Source organism: Triticum urartu, chromosome 2A (assembly GCF_056163025.1).
Source record: "Triticum urartu cultivar PI428250 chromosome 2A, HENAU_Tu73, whole genome shotgun sequence".
Lineage (NCBI taxonomy): Eukaryota > Viridiplantae > Streptophyta > Magnoliopsida > Poales > Poaceae > Triticum > Triticum urartu.
The window spans coordinates 607193090-607213864 of NC_141874.1; positions in this window are offsets into that span (position 1 = coordinate 607193090).

Below are 20775 nucleotides of genomic sequence, written 5' to 3' on the forward strand. Positions count from 1 at the left end.
TTACCAAATTCCACCTACCAAAGGCGCTTCACTCCTCGGCAACGGTGCCAGAAAATAGTCTTGATGACCCACAAGTGTAGGGGATCTATTGTAGCCTTTTTGATAAGTAGGAGCGTCGAACCCAACGAGGAGCAGAAGGAAATGATTAGCGGTTTTCAGCAAGGTATTCTCTGCAAGCACTGAAAGTATCGGTAACAGATAGTTTTGTGATAAGGTAATTTGTAACGAGTAACAAGTAATAAAAGTAAATAAGGTGCATCAATATGGCCCAATCCCTTTTGCAGAAAAGGACAAGCCTGGACAAACTCTTATATAAAATAAAGCGCTCCCGAGTACACATGGGAATTATCGTCAAGCTAGTTTTCATCACGTTCATATGATTCACATTCGGTACTTTGATAATTTGATATGTGGGTGTACCGGTGCTTGGGTACTATCCTTCCTTGGAAAAGCATCCCACTTATGATTAACCCCTATTGCAAGCATCCACAACTACAATAGAAGTATTAAGGTAAACCTAACCATAGCACGAAACATATGGATCCAAATCAACCCCTTACGAAGCAACGCATAAACTAGGCTTTAAGCTTCTGTCACTCTAGCAACCCATCATCTACTTATTACTTCCCAATGCCTTCCTCTAGGCCCAAACAATGGTGAAGTGTCATGTAGCTGACGTTCACATGTCACCACTGGAGGAAAGACAACATACATCTCATCAAAATATCGAATGAATACCAAATTCACATGACTACTTATAGCAAGACTTCTCCCTTGTCCTCAGGAACAAACGTAACTACTCACAAATCATATTCATGTTCAAAATCAGAGGGGTATTAATATGCATAATGGATCTGAACATATGATATTCCACCCAGTAAACCAACTAGCATCAACTACAAGGAGTAATCAACACTACTAGCAACCCACAGGTACCAATCTGAGGCTTTGGGACAAAGATTGGATACAAGAGATGAACTAGCGTTTGAGATGAGATGGTGTTGATGAAGATGTTGATGGAGATTGACCCCCTCCCAATGAGAGGATTGTTGGTGATGATGATGGTGATGATTTCCCCCTCCCGGAGGGAAGTTTTCCTGGCAGAACAGCTCCACTAGAGCCCTAGATTGGTTCCGCCAAGGTTCCTTCTCGTGGCGGCAGAGTTTCTTCCTGAAAGCTTGCTTATGATTATTTCCTCGACGAAAGACTCCATATAGCCAAAGATAGGCATCAGAGGGCTGCCAGGGGCCCACGAAGCAGGGGGCGCGCCCCCACCCTCGTGGATGGTGGGTGGCCCCCCTCTGGTACTTCTTTCGCCCAATATTTTTTATATATTCTGAAATGTGCTCCCGTGATGTTTCAGGACTTTTGGAGATGTGCAGAATAGGTCACTAATATCTGCTCCTTTTCCAGCCTAGAATTCCAGCTGCCGGCATTCCCCCTCTTCATGTAAACCTTGTAAAATAAGAGATAATAGGCATACGTATTGTGACATAATGTGTAATAACAGCCCATAATGCAATAAATATCAATATAAAAGCAGGATGCAAAATGGACGTATCAGCATCCCAAACTATTATCCAAAAATGAGCAACCAACTAAATTGGGGATGCCCCCGAGTGGCATCCCCTCTTTCTTCTAACGACCATCGGCATTTTACTCGAAACTATATTTTTGTTTGTCACATACTATGTGTTTTGCTTGGAGCGTCTTGTATGATATGAGTCTTTGCTTCTTTTATTTTGTGTTTTAGTCTTGATCCCTTGCTGGACACACCTATTTGAGAGAGCCAAAATTATGTCATGACTTGTTAGAATTGCTCTCTATGCTTCACTTAAATTTTTATGAGCTATGGACTTGCTCTAGTGCTTCACTTATATCATTTTGAGCATGGTGTGCTTTAGTTTTTTTTGAAGAAATTCTCTCTTGGTTCACTTAAATTAATTTGAGAGAAAGAAATGTTATGCTCATGATCTTCACTTATATTTGTTTGAGCATGTCAAAAGCAACACATGAAAATTAGTCCCAAAGTGATAGATACCCAAGAAGGGTGTAATAGAAACATCCATGAAGATCATTGGACAAAATAAACTTGATTCTTAGTAATAGTTTTGAGATATGATGATGTGATATGTGAGTCATCTTGATGAGTAATTATGTTTTAATAATAATATTGTTGTTAATGTTTGTGATTCGCTATGCAAGCACGAAAGTCCATAGTTATGCAATGAAATTATATCCTACTTATGGTGCATTATTCGGTGTTAGTTATGCTTAATGCTCTCTTATGAGATTATTCGTTTCTTGGTTGGTCGCTTCCCAATCTTTTGCTAGCCTTCATTTTGCACTAAGTATGATCACTACTTGTGCATCCAAAAACCTTTAACCCAGTTTTGCCACATGAGTCCAGTATATCTACCAATATGCGGTATTCTTTTGTTGCTCTAAGCAAATTTGCATGTGCCATCTCTAATTTTCAAAAATAAACTTCTCTTTTGTGTGTTTGTTTTGCTCGCGGAGCGGTGAGGGGTGGCTAATATTTTCCATGCTAGATGTGTTATTCTCAAGATGAGTGTTTATTCACTTGTCATTGCACAAGAGTAAGGCAAAGGTATTAAGGATGCCCAGTTCCAAAATACAAAAAAATGAATTTACTTTATGTTGTCAAATAATAAATTCCTTGGAAAGTGTTGGTTTGGAGGGCACCCGTGGATACGGTTAGCCATGGAAACTGAAAGTATGGTGGAAAAAGGAATAAACTTTATTTTAGCATTGATATTTTGAATTTGAGTCTCCATCTTCTCTTATAAAAGCATCAACTACGATGCAATATGATCGTACTTGAGTATTGGATATAGCTAATATGCGAGAGTGTTTCATGAATGGATCAATGGTTGAGCATGACGGGCTAGGGATAGCTTATTTTAGCGTTGATATTTTGAAACACTTGGTTGCTTATTGATATGCTTGAATATTTAAATTATCATGTCAAAACTAGACTATTGCTTTGAAGAATATAAAAGTCCAAATGTCCATGCTATAAAGAAAGTAATATGATATGACATGATAGGCAACATTCCACATCAAAAATTCTGTTTTTATCACTTCCCTACTCAAGGACGAGTAGGAGTTAAGCTTGGAGATGCTGAGACGTCTCCAACGTATCTATAATTTTTAATTATTCCATGCTGTTTTATTATCAATCTTGGATGTTTTATAATCATTTTATAGTCATTTTATATCATTTTTTGGTACTAACCTAGTGGCAAGTGCCAATTGCTGTTTTTTCCATGTTTTTTACATCGGAGAAAATCAATATCAAACGCAGTCCAAATGCCATGAAAATTCACGGAGAATTTTTGTGGGCCAAAAGGAACACAACGGGCCCTGACTGCGCATGGAGGGTGCCTCGAGGGAGGCACAACCCACCAGGGTGCGCCAGGAGGCCCAGGCGCGCCCTGGTGGGTTGTACCCACCTCGGGTGCCCCCGGACCGCCTCTTTGCTCTATAAAGACCCCAATATTTCCAGAACCCTAGGGGAGTAGACGAAATATTCATCCAGCTGCCGCAAATTCCAGAACCACCACCTCCATTGGTGCCTCTCCGATGATGCATGAGTAGTTCTTTGTAGACCTTTGGCTCCATAGTTAGTAGCTAGATGGCTTCATCTCTCTCTCTCTTGATTCTCAATACAGTGGTCTCTTGGAGATCCATATGATGTAACTCTTTTGCGGTGTGTTTGTTGGGATCGATGAACTTCGAACTTATGATCAGATCTATCTTTTTATATCCACGAAAGTATTTGAGTTTCTTTGATCTCTTTTATGCATGATCTCTTATAGCCTCGTATTTCTTCTCCGATATTTGGGTTTTGTTTGGCCAACTTGATCTATTTATCTTGCAAAAGATGTGCTTTGTAGTGGGTTCGATCGTACGGCGCTTGATCCCAGTGACACAAAGGGAACCGATATGTATGTATCGCTGCTACTAAGGATAAGACGATGGGATCTATCTCTACATAGATAGATCTTGTCTACACCATGTCATCGTTCTTACTGCATTACTCCGTTTCTTCATGAACTTAATACACTAGATGCATGCTGGATAGCGGTCGATTTGTGGAGTAATAGTAGTAGATGCAGGCAGGAGTGGGTCTACTAATCTCGGATGTGATGCCTATGTAATGATCATTGCCTGGATATCGTCATGACTATTTGAAGTTCTATTAATTGCCCAACAGTAATTTGTTCACCCACCGTTTGTTATTTTTCTCGAGAGAAGCCACTAGTGAAACCTATGGCCCCCGGGTCTCTTTCTCATTATTTACCTTTGCGATCTATTTTCCTTTGCGTTTATTTTCAGATCTACTAAACCAAAAACCCAAAAATACTTTGTTGCAATTTATTCTTATTTATTTATTCAGCGTTCGATCTATCAATCTACTACAAATTTACCCCACGTCCATTTGCCTATCTTGAAGCGCCGTACCCCAGAAGGGATTGACAACCCCTTTAACACGTCGGGTTGCGAGAAGTTGTTATTTGTGTGCAGGTGTTGTTTACGTTGTGTTGCTTGGTTCTCCTACTGGTTCGATAACCTTGGTTCCATATATGAGGGAAATACCTACTGCCGTTGTGCTGCATCATCCCTTCCTCTTTGGGGAAATACCGATGTGGCTTCAAGCGACATCAGAGACGTATCAATATCCCCAAGCTTAATTCCTGCTCGTCCTCGAGTAGGTAAATGATAAAAGAAATAATTTATGAAGTGTGAATGCTTGCATAGTGCATAAATTTGATAAATGATAGTCCCAAACACTTTTCTAGCATCATTATATCATAAACGGTACCTCATCTCATAAAACTTCTCATGATCTATTAACACGTTAAAGTATAGACCATAAAGTTTCTTGAAAAGTAACAAACTATGTTCTCAGTCACCAAATAATTGCAATTCATCTTATTTTCAGGAAGGGTATAGGCAAGAGCTTTGAATTAGCAAATTCCACATACTCAACTATCATATAATTTTCCATGATTGTTAACACTCAAAGCATATTTTATAACAAATAGCATTCGCCGAACTCAGAGAAAGATAGGGGCTTAATGTTTTGCCTCCCAACTTGTTTATCATATAGATAATTGTCAACAATAACAATTCATGATCAAATATATTTGAATGGCCATATATGCTTGGATCTTTCCCCACCACATTATGCTTTCTAACTAAAGAATAATTGATGTTTAAATAGGAGGAAATATTATTGACTCTTGCAAAAAAGTAAATACATGAAAGTAAAAAGATAGGCCCTTCGCAGAGGGAAGCAGAGGTTGTCATGCACTTTTTATTTCTGGATGTGCAAACCCTTAATGCAAAGGAACATCGCGTTGTATTGCCCTTTGTGATAGCAACCTTTATTATGCAGTCTGTCACTTTTATTTATTTATCATCACAACCTCGTGCAACGCTTATTTTCCCTTACAATAAAAGATCATACATATTTAGTGCAACATCCCAATTTTCAATTTGGATGTTATACATAGGTCATCATATGCATATCATATTTTTTTCTTTGCATTTTGGGTGTGATCCTAGAAATCTTAAGCAACTTAAGGACCCAAGGAGAGAGTTGGAGGATTCACAAATTTTCATATTTGAATTTTCTCAACTTTGAAAAGAGGGTCAATTTGATTTTAAATATTTCTCTCTCCAATTATCTCCAATAATAAAAATAAAAGAGAGAAGATAAAAATGACTTCTTCAAAAGAGAGGAATATTGGAGAAGAAATTTTAAAATCAAATTATTATTTTATTTGCTATTTTATTTGAATTAAAAATTATGCATTTTTAGGCCAGAAAAATGTTTAGTTTGTTCTAAATATTAAGTTTGGACGGTGAAAATTAATTCTGGTATTTTTAGATTTTTTTATATTTTATTAGGATTTTTCTTTCGGACAAAATTTTATTAAAAAAAACGTTCCGGCGCCTGACTCGGCCAAAGGCCCAGCCAAGCCGGCCCGTCGCTTCCTCCCACGCGGAGGAGTCCCGCCGCCGCCGCTCGAGGAGTCCGAGCCGGACTCCCGTTCCGCTGCCCCTCGCCCAAGAAACCCCCCGGCCCCCTTTATAACCGGACCCGACCGCCCCCCTCCTCCTCAAACCGCGCCGCCGCCCAAGTCACCGCCGCTGCAAGCCTCGCTGCGCCGTCGCCCGCTACCGCCGCCCGTCGTCGCGCCGCCACTCAGTAGCCCCGCGCCGCCCCGCCTCGACGTTCGCCGGAGCCGCCGCCCCGCCGTCTCACCGGAGCCGCCGCGCCGTTCATCGTTGACCACCGCCGGCCAAGGTCGGTTAACCGGTAAAAAACCGACGGTTTTCTTTTTTGTTTTTTCGGTTAGTTAGGTTTAGATCGGCTTTATTTTCGGTTCGTTATTTAACGAACGTTCACCCATTAGTTTATTTTTAACGAACGATTTCGTTCATTAGGTTTTTGTAGCGAACGTTCGTTCGTTAGGTTTTCGTAGCGAACGTTCGTTAGTTATGTTTTTCTTTTTATTTTATTTTTCGGCCAGGGACCTATCCGTGAATACTTTTATCACAGATTAATCCCTGATCTTCGTACCCTCGTTACTTTTTACTCGTTTGTCCAAATCCAGTGAAACCAACTCCAAAATCTTTTTCTTGTTCCCCTCTTTTCAGATAACCAACTTGAACATGGTTTTGACAAATTAAAATTTCATTTCAAGCAGATTTAATTCGAACTTCTTTTGATCGTAGTTTGAGTTTCGTAGCTCCGATTTGATTAATTCTTTTTGCAAATCAAAGCTCTTTAGTTGAACTTTTAGTTTGGATCTTTTCATTTGAGTTTTACCCTTGCATCTTATGCTTGAGTGCTCATGTATGCTATTGTTTGTTTATGATAGAGTTTTCGGAGTGCGAAGCATGCTACTATGAATCACTAGGGTTTTCAAATCGTCAGCAAGGCAAGTAACACTTTGATCATACCCCTTATTTACCCATTTTTATGCATTAGTTTCAAATCTCAAACATTGCATGAGTAGGCTTGATAACATGTGGGTATTGGGAAGTAGTTGATGAGGTAGAACCTATTGTCTTTAATTTCAAACCCTGGGAGTTACTTCTACGTTATGCTTATACTGCTATGCTATGCTCGCAGATGTGGTTTGGTTTGAGTGATCCATGACAGATGTGAGAGTTTTAATTAATGGTTAACTTAAGGTGGCTACTTTAATACACATCTGGGTGGATTGGTTGAGGCTCCTTGGAGCACCCATTGGTTATCTGGGCACTGGAGCAATCCAACATTGTCCTGGGATATCCTGGAGTAACCGTGTGAGCATCCTATGGTTCGCCACCCAGGCTCAAAGGGATCATAAGATTATTCATGCTAGAAACTTCCGTGTGCAGTCATAACCATTATGGGCTCTGGCATAGTTGAGTAAGTTATGGGAACCTTTCCATGATGGGCTAGCAGATGCAGGGGATTGTAGGTGTATCGGCCTATCTATCGGTTAAGGGGACCTCTTCGAAAAGATTGTGTTTCGATCATCTTTTTCTCAAACATCATGCAATGCGAGAAATCCAACGGAGGCGATCGAGTCTTGTGGGGAAAAGTGCACAGACCTCTGCAGAGTGTATAAACTAATCATGGTTAGCTGTGTCCCCGGTTATGGACATCTTGAGTATCTGATATTTGAATTATTGATTTGATATCATCACTCTATTTAATTAATTTGTTGGGTTGATGAATATTTATTTTGGGATTGAGCTGGAGGAACCTTCTCAATCTTTTCAACAAACTTTGTAATTAAATAAATTATATTCCTTTGTTTTAGGGAAAAACTAGATTTATGCAAATGATAACCATAGAGCCTCCAACAGCCAAATATGCATATAGTTATAGTGGTTACTTCTTCACTGCTCTATAGTGTTATTTTTCCAGCATATTCCATGTGCTGACCTACATAGGCTGCAACGTATTATGTTGCAGAGTTTTCAGATGAGGAGTAAGGTGCGCTAGGTCGATGTCGTGCACTCGGCTATGCCGTTGGAGTTGATGGACTCATTTACCTTCGAAGCTTCCGCTGTTATCGTCTTTAGATGGCCTTCAGCCATATTATTCTAATACTTCTCTTTTGAGACACTCGATGTAATAAGTGTGTGATTGAACTCTGTTATAAAACCTTGAGTACTGTGTGTGTCAACATTACTGATCCAGGGATGACACTTATACATAGAGATTTGACCATCTGAGGCCGGATCGCTACAAGATGGTATCAGAGCACATGCTGACTGTAGGACACGACCACTAAGACAAGCCATAGGACCCTCTTCTCTACTCATTTCTGACTCTTCTCCATTCTCTACTCTATAGATGGCGGACCCAAGGAACAAGTTTGCTTAACCGGATGAAGGCACCCCTTTAGGACGACACTTGAAGGAAGCCACTAAGTACCTTAGCATTGGAATACCAAGCTTCACCGGGACTTACACCGCCACTTTACCAGAAGAGGAGCATTGGACGATTCGTGTTCATGTTCTAGGAGGGACATTCACGCCAGTTACTGAGCCCATAGAGTTTTCCTTTGATGCACTAACCTGGAGTCTAGGAAAGAGCATGCTAACCCACATCGCCATGGGACGCAGCGTCGAAGTTTACCACAAGGATCTTAAGGACACCATCTACCAGATATGTGGACACCAAAATGAGCAATGGGAGATGATTAGCACCAGGAGTGATAAATTCATTGCAGCCTATATCTAGGAGTTAAACCAACACATTCATCGTCAGGAGAACCAGATATGCTCCAGCATGATAGAGATGAAGAAGGTGATGACCCGGAACATGGAGCTTGTTGGGTGGTAGGTGCAACATATGCCAACGGGTGGCTTATCATTGTGGGAGCCAGTAAAACATCGCCGGTGCCTGGAAACGGGATGAGGCAAAGACATGCACGCCGGCGAATCTTACCCAGCTTCGGGGCTCTCCGTGGAGATAACACCCCTACTGCTGCTCTGCGGGGTCTCCGCATGATCACTCGATGAACAAGTAGCTACACGATGCTCCTCGAGCTGTTTGGCGAGAGGAGGAAGAAGGGATCTGCTTGCTCTCTTCTCCTTCCTACGTGGTGTCTAAATCTAGCAGGGATCAACCCTTTGCATGGGTGTGCTGGGGGGTTTAAATAGGCCTACCCCCCGGGGTACAATGGTAATCCGGGTGGGCGTGGGGCCCAGCCGTCTGTGTCTATGCTCGCCGGCTTCCGCGCCGACTTCTGGGGCCCGCTGACTGGTGGGTCCCGCCGGCTGCTGGCTCCTGGGTCGACAGGCAGGCCCCACTGTCCAGGGCCTTGTCGGTGGCTGGTTACTGTTGCTCAATCTTGGTGACGAGGGCTTCGCCGAGGTAAGCGTGGCTACAGTGCTGCCGTCCGGCGGGCGATCACTGTAGCCCCTCCGCGTCTTGTCTCCTTAATGGGGCGTCTTCTTCGAGGGAGTTGGCAAGTCGGCTGTGGGGAGCCGGCTCTATCTTGGGCCGACCGGGGGAGGTCTGGCCGCCTTCGGGTGTCTCTCTGCCCGAAGGGGCCCACCGCCCGTGGGCCGTACTGGCAGCCCGTCGTGCATGACATCAGGGTCAACGTGGCAACAGTGCTGCGCCGGACGGGTCATGGCCACCCGTACGGCGCACTGTGCCAGGCGTGCTCCGGGATTCGGGGGTGGCCAACCTTACTGTAGCCACGCCCCGTCACATCGCCGTTATGTGGGTGCAGACTTCGAGGGTACGATCTCGACCGCTTTATGGGAGCCGGCTCCTTGGAGTCGGCCTTCTCGCAGCCGGCTCCTCGGAGCCGGCCCTCCCGCGGCTTTCTTCATGAGGGCTGAAGTCGGGCCGCCTTTCGATAGCCGGCCTGGGAGACAGTCGGCCAGGGGAAGGCGGCCCCGTGTCTTGGATTCTTGAGAGCCGGATCGGCTCGTAATTTTTTCAGAAAGGCCAGGGGGAGCCGGCTAGGCTACCCGTGGTCACTTACTCCGACAGTAGTCCCCGAAGCTGAGCGAGCTGCGAGGCTGATAAAGGGACGAGAAGCTTGGTCAGCTCCCTATCCTGAGGGGCCAGCTTTGCTTGTGCGCGCCGACTTCGGAGGGCTCCGTTTCTCGTAGGTGGGAACGCGGTCGACCTGCGAGCTGCCCGCAGGCCATCCCGCGAGCCACGTGGCAAGGAAACCCTGCCAGTGCACGCGCGCGACGGGACGCCGCCGCAGGCCCGGGCCCGCCACTACTAGGCCTCGGCCCGAGCGTGGATCTTCTGCGGCCCATGCGGACCGCTCGCCTTCCCGCAGCGATTTTATTATGCCATTAGGGCGTAATAATCGCGGGACGTGGGGGAGTGGGCACAGTTGATCCCCACGTTCCCCCACGCCACGCCCCCTTGGCTCCGCCGCGCGGTCTATAAGTAGGGGGAGGAGGGGGAGCGGCAGAGGCTCGCACGCTCTCCCTCACTCCGCCCCCTCTCGTCTTCCTTCTTCTCCTTCCCGCCGCCGTAGTAACTCTTTGCCGCGCCGTTCCGCCGCCGCATCGTCTTGCTTCTCGCCGCGCTGCCCCATGGCATTGTCAAGCTCGTGGGATGGCTCCAACGTCCATGAGGACCATGTCGCGTTCCTCCGCCAGACGCGGTGCCTGCCTGGCGAGGACTTCGTTCGGGTTCGTCTAGCGCCGAAGAAGGAGATTTCGCTGGCACCGGAGGAGGGCGAGCAGGTGATCTTCCGCTCGCACTGCCTGTGCGGCTTCGGCCTTCCAGCAAGCGGGTTCCTTCGAGCCTTCCTCGAATTCTACAACCTCCAGCCGCATCACCTCACGCCCAATGCGGTGATGCTGCTGTCGGCCTTTGTCATGCTGTGCGAAGGCTTCCTTGGGGTCCTCCCCACGCTCGAGCTCTGGGCGGAATTCTTCCAAAGCAAGCTCGGCACCGTCGTCGCGGGCGTGCCCGCCCCTTGCGGAGCCTTCATTGCCATGAGGCGGGCGAGCGAGAACAACCCGTTCCCGCCCATCCCGCTGATCCAATCGGTGAAGCTCTGGCAGAAGTCATACTTTTACGTGAAGAATGTCGCGCAGCAAGGCGACTACGTCAACCTGCCGGCTTATGAAGCCGGCCCGCCAGCTGGGAGGCGACCTTCGTGGAGCTACCGGGCCAGGTCGATCTCTCAGGCCGGGAACGCAGCCGTCTCCCGGCTTCGGGTGGTGATCCAGTTGGAGGGCCTGACCGGAGCCGACTTGGTGGCCGCCTTCGTGGAGCGCCGGGTTCTTCCCCTCTAAAGCCGGCCTCACATGGTTTGTCAGATGAGCGGCCGCTTCGACCCAAGCCGGCTGAGCACCAGGGAGATGCCTCATGCGGAGGTCTCCTACATGGTGAACTATATCTCCAACTGCAAGCTCGCCAAGGATTGGCGATACGGCAAGGAGCCGTATTCCCGCGCCAACCCTCCATCTGCTGTAAGTTCTTTCTTCTTTTCTTCCTTTGGTATCCGGCCTCATGATAGCCGGCCTCTGATCAGTCGGTTCGCCCCTAGTAGAACCCTCTCCTTCCGCCGACGACCGGAGCCAAAGGGATAGAGCGCCGGCTCGTCCCTGACCGCACGGTGGACGACACCGACGACCCGGACTTGGGAGCGGCCGCCATGGAAGATGCCATCGTGGGGGAAAACGACGAGGCCGGAGGCGCGGGGCTCACGGCCAGCTTCGAGGACTGGCCGGATGATGCCAAGGTCGAAGTCGCCCTGCGCCGCCAGCCGGCGTCCGATCATCAAGGCGCGAGCTCGTCTGCCACGTCAGTTGCTGGCGGCGGCGCCCAGAAGCGCCGGGCCGAAGAAGTCCAAGGCTTCCACAGCGGCGACCAAGCGAGATGAGGCGGCCGCGAAGGCGGCCCGCTTCCGCAAGGCGGTGAAGCAGCCGCAGGCGATCTCAGGGTAAGTCGTCGAATGCTTGGATACATATTTTTTTGTTGTTCTTTTCGATTGAAAACTCTTCTAAACCTTTCTTTGCTCGCCAGACAGGGCGCCGCTTTCCCTTGAGCGGGGTCCGGGCGGCTCCGTAGTCGGGCCGACTGGAGGGTCTTCGGGCTCCCGCCGTGTGGATCCCCGCGCCGACCTCAGGGAGGCCACGGAGCGGAACACACAAGAGGTGCGGGGGGGGGGGGGCGGGAGGCGGCGGAGCGAAGGGCCGCCCAGGCGACGAAGGAGCGGGCCGATGCAGCAGCCAAGGCCCGGGCGGAGGCGGCAGCTGTGGAGACGGAGGCGGAGGCTTCGCACAACCGGCCTCCGCTGCTAGCCATTCCCCTCCGCGCCGTGGCCCCCAACATTCCTGTGCCTCCGCTGGAGGAGGTCGACCAAGAACCGCCGGTGATGGAGCGGAGGGAGGACTCCGTGATCTTCATGGAGGGGGCGCCGCCGGCAGCGCCAACCGGAGCATGTCAAGGCGGCCAGTCGGCTGCGGCGCCAGAACAGCCGGCCGGGGGTGAGCCGGAAGCGGGAGCCGGCCTCGAGGTGCAGCCAGCAATGCGCCGGCGCGCAGGGGGAGGCACCGTTGCGCCGGAGCCGCGCCGAGCTACGGGTGCCAGCCAGACGGCGGAGGCCTTGGAGGCGGCCAGCACCGGCTCGTCCGAGTGGACTCCCAGCGATGCGACGGGCGAGCTGAATGCGGCGGCCCAAGAGGTTCGGAACCGGCTTCAGGCCCAAGCCGCCTCACTGCAGCAATACACCCAGGAGTTCCTTGCGACATGGGCCGTCATCTGGGTGAGTCTTCTATCTTTGGTTGTTTTGTTCTCTTGATTTCTTCCGTGGGGGCGCGTCAGCGCACCCACTGGGTGTTGTCCCTGAGATTCGGGCCGACTGCAGAGCAGTCGGGTTGGATCTTCCTTGACGACTATCTTATTCTTGCCTCCTGTCTAATCTTCTAGGAGTATCATAACCTCCGTGCTGCCGCCTTCAACTCCCAGGCTCAGGAGCTGGGTCGGAAAACCGAAGACCTGATCAGCAGCCGGAGTACGTACTTGGTTTCGTTCATCTCCTGTGGGGGCGTGTCAGCGCACCCACTGGGTGTAGTCCCCGAGATTCGGGCCGACTGCTGAGCAGTCGGGTCGGATCTTTCCTGACGACTTCACCTTACTGGTTTTTCTTTTGTCTTTCATGCTCTCAGAAGCCAATGCCGACTTGAGGGGGCAGCTCAGCGAGGCGCAGGCCGCCCTTCGCGCCAAGGAAACCGAGTACGACGCCTTGGTCCTGGAGCATGACCGCCTGGCCAAGAAGCTGGCTGACCAGGAGGAGAGCCACAAGGCGGCTCTGAAGAAGGCGCAGGATAACGAAGCCGCCCTGAAGGCCGAGTTCGAGACTGAAGCGGTGGGCTGGGCTGAGACCAGGCAAGCGCTGAATGAAGGCTTCGGCCGTATTAAGGATTTGATCGACGGTAAGCCGCTTTCCTCGCTCCTTGCCTGCCCCTTGCCGCCTGACTTGTGTTCTGGCTTGAGCTGCTTTTTATTCTCTGTGCAGACTACTTTCCTGGCTACTCCGTCTTTGCCGCCCAAACCATCGAGGCCCATCGCGAAGTGCGCCGGCAGGCGGGGGCTGAAGTCGCGCCGGACGTGAGTCGGTCGCTCGAAGAGCAACTCTTGGCGGTCCAAGCGCGGCTGCAGCCGGCTCATCGTATGCTCCGCCGCCTCCAGCGCGCCGGAGCGCAGGTGTTGGCCGCCCTCTGGCCAAGCGAGACGATTCCCCGCACCCCGAGTCGGACTGCCGACTGGCTGGAGGTTGCGGTTGGCCGCTTCGAGGCCTGGAAGGCGTCGGCGGCCCAGCTTGGAGCTGGACTGGCGCTGGATTTCGTCCGAGCTTGGTATCCGGGGATGAACCTGGACCAGCTGCGCACCTGGCGGCTGGAGGCCGACGAAGAACTAGCGGAGGTGCGGCCGGCTATCGCTCAGCGCGCATCGACAATCGCCGAGTGTACTGACATCAGCGTCTTCGCTCCCGAGATTAATGATGACGGCATTGCCCAGCCGGAGGAGTGGTTTGGGCTGGACTCGGCGTCGGGTGAAGACTCGGCAGAAGAGATCGCCTCCAGCGACGAAGGCGAATACGACGAAGGAGAGGAAAACGAAGACGTTGAGCCGGCCGGTGGAACAGCCAGCCAGCCTCAGCCTGACCATGCCTCCAGCAATGAGGCGCGCGCAAGCGCGCCTTCTGCGGGAGGCGGTGATCATGCCGAGGTTCGCCAGCCGGCCACTCCTCCAGCCGGCACTGCCATCTCCGCCGACCTGCCCGGCTCGTCAGTCGCTCCGCCGGCTTAATCTGCCGTCCTTGTTTTTTTCCTGCTTGTTGCCTTCTGAACAATTTTGTTAAGCTTTCGCAGTTTCGCCCACTAGGGGTGTATCCAAACTATGTTGAATGCCGGCCTTTTGAAGGTTTTTTATGTAAATATTAACTTGTGCATGTTAGGTTTCCATTCACGTATGCTTTTTATCCTTAGGCTGTTTCCTTTGCCGCCTTCCCCTTTTGGGGAGGCAAGTACTCGAGCTTTCCTGGATTGAAGTGAAGTGAATGGAAGCCGGCCGGCCGGCTACTCTGGTAGTCGGTCGGTGGTGGGAGAGAAACCGGCTTTTGTTATATTAGTCCGTTAGTCCCTAGCCGTTTTTCGTGTTGGCGTCCTTTCCTGCCTTTAACTCTTGCCAGCCGGACAGCCGGTTCTTCAAACTGCGAGTTTTGGCAAGAGAAGGCTTGGGTGCCGGCACACTACTTGTCTGACCGCGGGTAGGACTTGTAATATAACTCCAGTCGTCCAGTCCCCGGGCCGACTAGTCAAACCCGGTGCCGGACGAAACAAGTAAATGTAATGACAAGGTCATAAGCATGATACTCTTCATTCATAGATAAAAGATGGCAGTCCCCGAGCTCTCCTCGGGGGGCCTATTGTCTCGACTTAGTACAAAAGTTAGCGTGATACATACTGCATTTCAGCTGTAAAGCCTTCAGAGGAGGTTGGCATTCCATGGTCGTTCCGACTCCTTGCCGGAGTCATCTCTCTTTCGTGCCTTCGGCTTCTGCGCGTCGATCAGGTAGTAGGAGTCATTGCCTAAGGCTCTGCTGATGACGAAGGGGCCCTCCCAAGGTGCCGAGAGCTTGTTCTGGCCGGCTGTTCGCTGGATCAGCCGGAGCACAAGATCGCCCTCTTGGAAGGATCTTGGCTTGACCTTCCGGCTGTGGTAGCAGCGCAGGCCCTGCTGATAGATGGCGGACCGGCTGAGGGCTAACAGCCGGCCTTCTTCCAGCAGGTCGACGTCATCTTCTCGTGCTTCCTTGGCCTCCGCTTCCGTGTACATGGTTACCCGAGGCGAGTCGAACTCGATGTCAGTTGGGATGACCGCCTCAGCACCATACACGAGGAAGAAAGGGGTGAAGCCGGTTGACTTGTTTGGTGTAGTGCACAGACTCCAGAGGACAGCCGGCAGCTCATCGAGCCGACAGCCGGCTGAACGCTCCAATGGTACGATCAGTCGGGGCTTGATGCCGGAAAGGATGAGGCCGTTGGCTCGTTCGACCTGGCCGTTTGACTGCGGGTGGGCGACGGACGCTAGGTCCAGGCGGATGCCTTGCGTTGCGCAGAAACGTGCCAAGGCTCCCTTGGCGAAATTCGTGCCATTGTCGGTGATGATGCTGTGTGGCACGCCGTCGAGTTCTTATATCTGCGATAAATGTGACGGCAGTCGGCCCATTCAGCTTCTTGATCGTCTTTGCTTCAATCCATTTGGTGAATTTGTCCACGGTGACAAGCAGATGTGTCATGCCGCCGCGCGCCGTCTTGAATGGGCCCACCATGTCCAGTCCCCAAACGGCGAAGGGCCAAGTGAGGGGAATGGTCTTGAGTGCTAAAGCCGGCATGTGTTGCTTGGAGCTGAAGATTTGGCACCCTTTGCAATGTTTAACTAACTCCTTGGCGTCATCCAAAGTAGTCGGCCAAAAGAAACCATGGCGGAAGGCTTTGGCAACGAGTGATCTTGAGGCCGCATGGTGGCCGCATTCTCCTTGGTGGATGTCTCTAAGAATTGCAATGCCCTTCTCTTGCTCAACGCATCGCTGGAGGACTCCAGTGACACTGCGCTTGACGAGTTCTCTGTTGACGATTGTGTATGCTCCGGCTCGGCGTTGGATTTGTCTTGCCTCTACTTCGTCAGCCGGCAGATCTTGGTTTATTAGGAAGTTGAGGATGGATTGGGCCCATGACGGAGCTGCGACTTCTTCTATTGCCAAAACGGCTACTATGACCAGGGCGGGCGGGCTGGGCTGTGAAATGCTGGAGTCGGCCGCCGCCTGTTGTGTTGGTGTAGTCTCCGGGCCGACTATCGCAGTCCCCGAGCCGGGTGAGGCAGTCGCCGGGTCGGGCGTAACTACGAAAGTCCCCGAGCCGCCTGCTGACGTCCCTGGGCCGACTATCGAAGTCCCCGGGTCACCTGCTTGACTCTTCGAGCCAGACCCAGCCGCGTCGGGGTCAGGCGGCACGAAGATGGAATCGGACTCTGGAGACGGCTTGATAGATGGCTTGAGGAGGCGTTGTAGAGAGACGCCGGTTGGTATTGCTTGCCGGGTGGAGCCTATTCGAGCCAGAGCATCAGCTGGCTCGTTGTCGGCTCACATCCTTCAAAATACCCACTGATCTGCTGAACGAGGAAGCGGTAGCTTGCCATATTTGCGTCCTTGGCGTCCCAGTCGCCGGATGATTGCTGGACCACCAAGTCCGAGTCGCCATAACATAGGATCCGGCGAATGTCGAGCTCTTTGGCAAGCCGGAGCCCGTGTATGAGCGCCTCGTACTCGGCTACATTGTTGGAGGCGGCAAAGTGGATTTGCAACGTGTATCTGAGCTTGTCGCCTTTGGGAGAGGTGAGGACGATGCCGGCTCCCAAGCCGGTGCGCATCTTGGACCCATCGAAGTGCATGCGCCAATGAGTGGAGTCGGGAGCCGGCGGTAGGTACTAGGTCTCGGCCCAGTCGACGAGGAAGTCGGCTGATGCTTGGGATTTGATGGCGGTGCGAGGCTGGTAGAAGATCGCGTAAGGGGCCAGCTCGGTGGCCCATTTCGCCACCCGGCCGGATGCATCCCGGCAGCCTATGATCTCGGCCAGCGGGGCGGTGCATACGACCGTGATGGGATGCTCTTGGAAGTAGGGCTTCAGCTTCTTGGCGGCGAAGTACACGCCATAACACATCTTTTGGTAGTGCGGGTAGTTCTGCTTTGAGGTGGACAGTACCTCGCTCAAATAGTACACCGGCCTCTGGACCGGCTGGGCTCGGCCCTCTTCTGGGCATTGGACTACGATGACGGTGCTGACCACCCGGCTGGTTGCGGCAATGTAGAGGAGCATGGGCTCTTTCTCAGTCGGTGCTGCCAGGACTGGCGGTGTGGCCAACATCTTCTTCAGCTCGTGGAAAGCTTGGTCGGCTTGGTCATTCCACTTGAAGTGAGTGGTCTTCTTCATGAGGCGGTAGAGGGGGAGAGCTTTCTCTCCGAGCTGGCTGATGAAGCGGTTTAGGGAGGCCAAGCACCCGGTGAACTTCCGGATGTCTCGAAGCTTGGTGGGAATCGCCATTCTCTCAATGGCCTTGATCTTCACCGGGTTGCATTCGATGCCGCCTTCGGAGACCAGGAAGCCTAGGTGCTGGCCGGCTGGCACTCCGAACACGCATTTCTCGGGGTTGAGCTTGATTTGGAAACGGCGTAGGTTCTCAAATGTTTCTTTGAGGTCTTCCAGCAAGGTGCCGCGCTTCTCCGTCTTCACCACAATGTCGTCTACGTAGACGTGAGCATTTCTGCCGAGCTGCTTGAGGAGGCACTTCTGCATGTAACGCTGAAAAGTGGCACCGGCATTTCTCAAGCCGAATGTCATAGTCAGGTAGCAGAAGGCTCCAAATGGCGTGATGAAGGCGGTCTTCAGGTGGTCAGCCGGATCTAACTTTATCTGGTGGTATCCTGAGTAAGCATCCAAGAAACTCAACAGCTCGCATCCGGCCGTGGAATCTATCACTTGGTCAATCCTTGGCAAGGCAAAGGGATCTTTGGGGCAGGCCTTGTTGAGGCTTGTGTAGTCTATACACATGCGCCACTTGATGTTCTTCTTTAGCACGAGGACCGGGTTGGCGAGCCACTCTGGAAAGAAAACTTCCATAATGAAGCCGGCTGCCAGAAGCCGGGCTATCTCCTCTCCCTCAATCCTGCGTTTCTCCTTCGACAGTCGGCGGAGGGGTTGTTTGACTGGTTTGGCGTCTTCTCGGACGTGTAATTTGTGCTCGGCGAATTCCTTCGGAACACCCGGCATGTCCTTGGGGGACCATGCAAAGATGTCCCGATTCTCACGGAGGAAGTCGGCGAGCTCGCCTTCCTATTTGTTGTTCAGGTTTGCCCCGATGACGGCAAACCTCTCTGGGTGCTCGGGGTCAAGAGGTATCTTCTTCATCTCCTTGGCCGGCTGGAAAGATCCTTGGGCATCATACTCCTTGGGATCAGGGGACAGGGCCGACTGCTTGCCGGCCATGGCCACGACCCGGTCCAACATCTTCTTCTCTTCGGCAATCACAAGGGACTTGGGCAGCCGGCTGCTGGCTGCTGTGCACTCGGAGGACTTCTTGTAATCGCCGGCTACGGTGATGACGTCTTTGGTGCTTGGTATCTTCATCTTGAGGTATGGATAGTGGGTAACTGCCATGAACTTGGCCAAGGCAGGTCGGCCAAGCAATGCATGGTAAGGGCTCTCCAGGTCCACTACTTCAAACCAGATCGCTTCCCGGCGGAAATGCTCCTTGTCCCCAAAGAGTACATCAATCTTGATCTTGCCAATGGGGGCGCAGGACAGGCCGGGTACGATGCCATGGAACACAGTCCGAGTAGGCATGAGTTGCTTCGTCTTGACATTCAGCTTCTCCATGGTTACACGGTACAGGATGTTGATGCTGCTCCCGCCATCTATCAGCACGCGGGAGAATCGGGCAGCGCATCTGTCCGTTGCAAGGGTGGCATCCAAAACCAATGCATAAGAGCCGGGAGACGGCATCACCTCTGGGTGGTCGGTCCAGCTCCAGCTGATAGGTTTTTCTGACCAGTGCATGTGCTCGGCGGGGTTGGCAGCAACCATGTTGATTTCTTGGTGCTCTCGGTGTTTGCTGCGCCAGTCTTCGGGCTGACTTGTAAAGATGATATAGGCGGCATGCTCGTCAGGGAACTCGTCGTGCACGGCTCCGACTGCGGGCCGAGCGGCCGGCGGCTGCGGAGCCGGAGGTGGCGGACCGGCAGGCGGAGGCGGTGCGAGCCCTTCGCCTTTAGAGATTCGGGTGAGCCAATGGCACTTCCGGGTTGTGTGGTTGGACGGCTTCGCGCCGCTGTGGAACTTCCACGGGGCATCGAGAGTTTGCTCGTAGGAAAAGGCCGGCTGCCAAGCCGGCCTGCCGCCCTTGGGTTTCTTGGGTGCGGGCCGCCCTTCGGCCGGCACGTCTTCGACTGTGGCCACCTGCCGGCTGACGGGAGGCGGCGTGGGCCCTTGCGCTTATGGTCGTTCGAGTGTGGGCGTCGGCCGGAATCCCCAGCCGGCGTCTTGGGCGCCGGGTTGAGTACTTTCCCGGACGTGTCTACCCGGAGCTCGGTCTTCATAGAGGAGTCGGCGGTGGCGTACTTGTCCGCTACGTCCAGAAGCTCGTCGAGGGTAGTCGGCTCGTCGCAGAGAAGCTTGTGCTTGAGGAGGGTGCCTTCTCGGCACCCGGCAGTGAAGTATTCTATGGCTTGCACCTCGTGCACCCCTTCGCAAGAGTTGCGGAGCTCGGCCCAACGCGTGAGGTAGTCGCGAGTGGACTCGGCGGGGCCTTGTACGCACAAGGAGAGCTGTCTAGGCTTGGGAGCCCGCTTGTAGGTGCTGGTGAAGTTGCGGACGAAAGCTTCTGTGAAATCTAGCCAGCTGTTGATGCTGTGTGGTTTGAGGCTGTTGAGCCAGGTTCGCGCCGTGCCCTGCAGCATGAGGGGCACGTACTTCACGGCAACGCGCCTGTTGCCGCTGGCTATGCTAACCGCCGTGGAGTAGTCGATCAACCAATCTTCCGGCTTCACGGAGCCGTTGTACTTGGGCGTGTCTCTTGGGAGCGAGAACCCTTTGGGGAAGGGCTCGTCGCGGATGCGGGGGCCGAAACAAGGCGGACCAACATCGTCTTCTTCTTCTAGCGCCAGGGATCGTGCCAGTCGGTCTATCCGATGGCGGGCGTCGTTCTCGCCGACTCCTTCGCGGCGACCTAGCCGGCCGCTGAGAGTCAGATGCGCAACAGGCGGCGGGGTGGGATATCTCTCTCCACGGGGCCGGGGCGGAGGCGGGTTGCCCCGCCACTCCACGGCCCGAGGGTGGCCTTCTGCGTCTCGCTTGATGGAGATCCGGGTTTGGCTTCGGCTGGCAGCCGGCTCTTTCTCACGCCGCGCGCGGTCTCTACCCGCAGTCTGCGTCCGGGACGTCGCGCCATGATCTCGGCGTGGGGGAGGGCTTTCCGCGTGGGCGTCGGCTTCGTGCTGCTGCGCGGCTGCATCGATCAGCTGCTGGATGCGTCGGGTCATGTGGGGGAGTTCTTCGGCCTCTAGCTCGTCTACGGCCACTTGGGCGGCGCGCAGTTTTTCGAGTGGAGTGGCGTAGACTGGGCGGTCGACTCCTAACGTGTCGGCAACGACAGCGCCACGCTGTCTGACAACGCCGGCCCGGCTAGG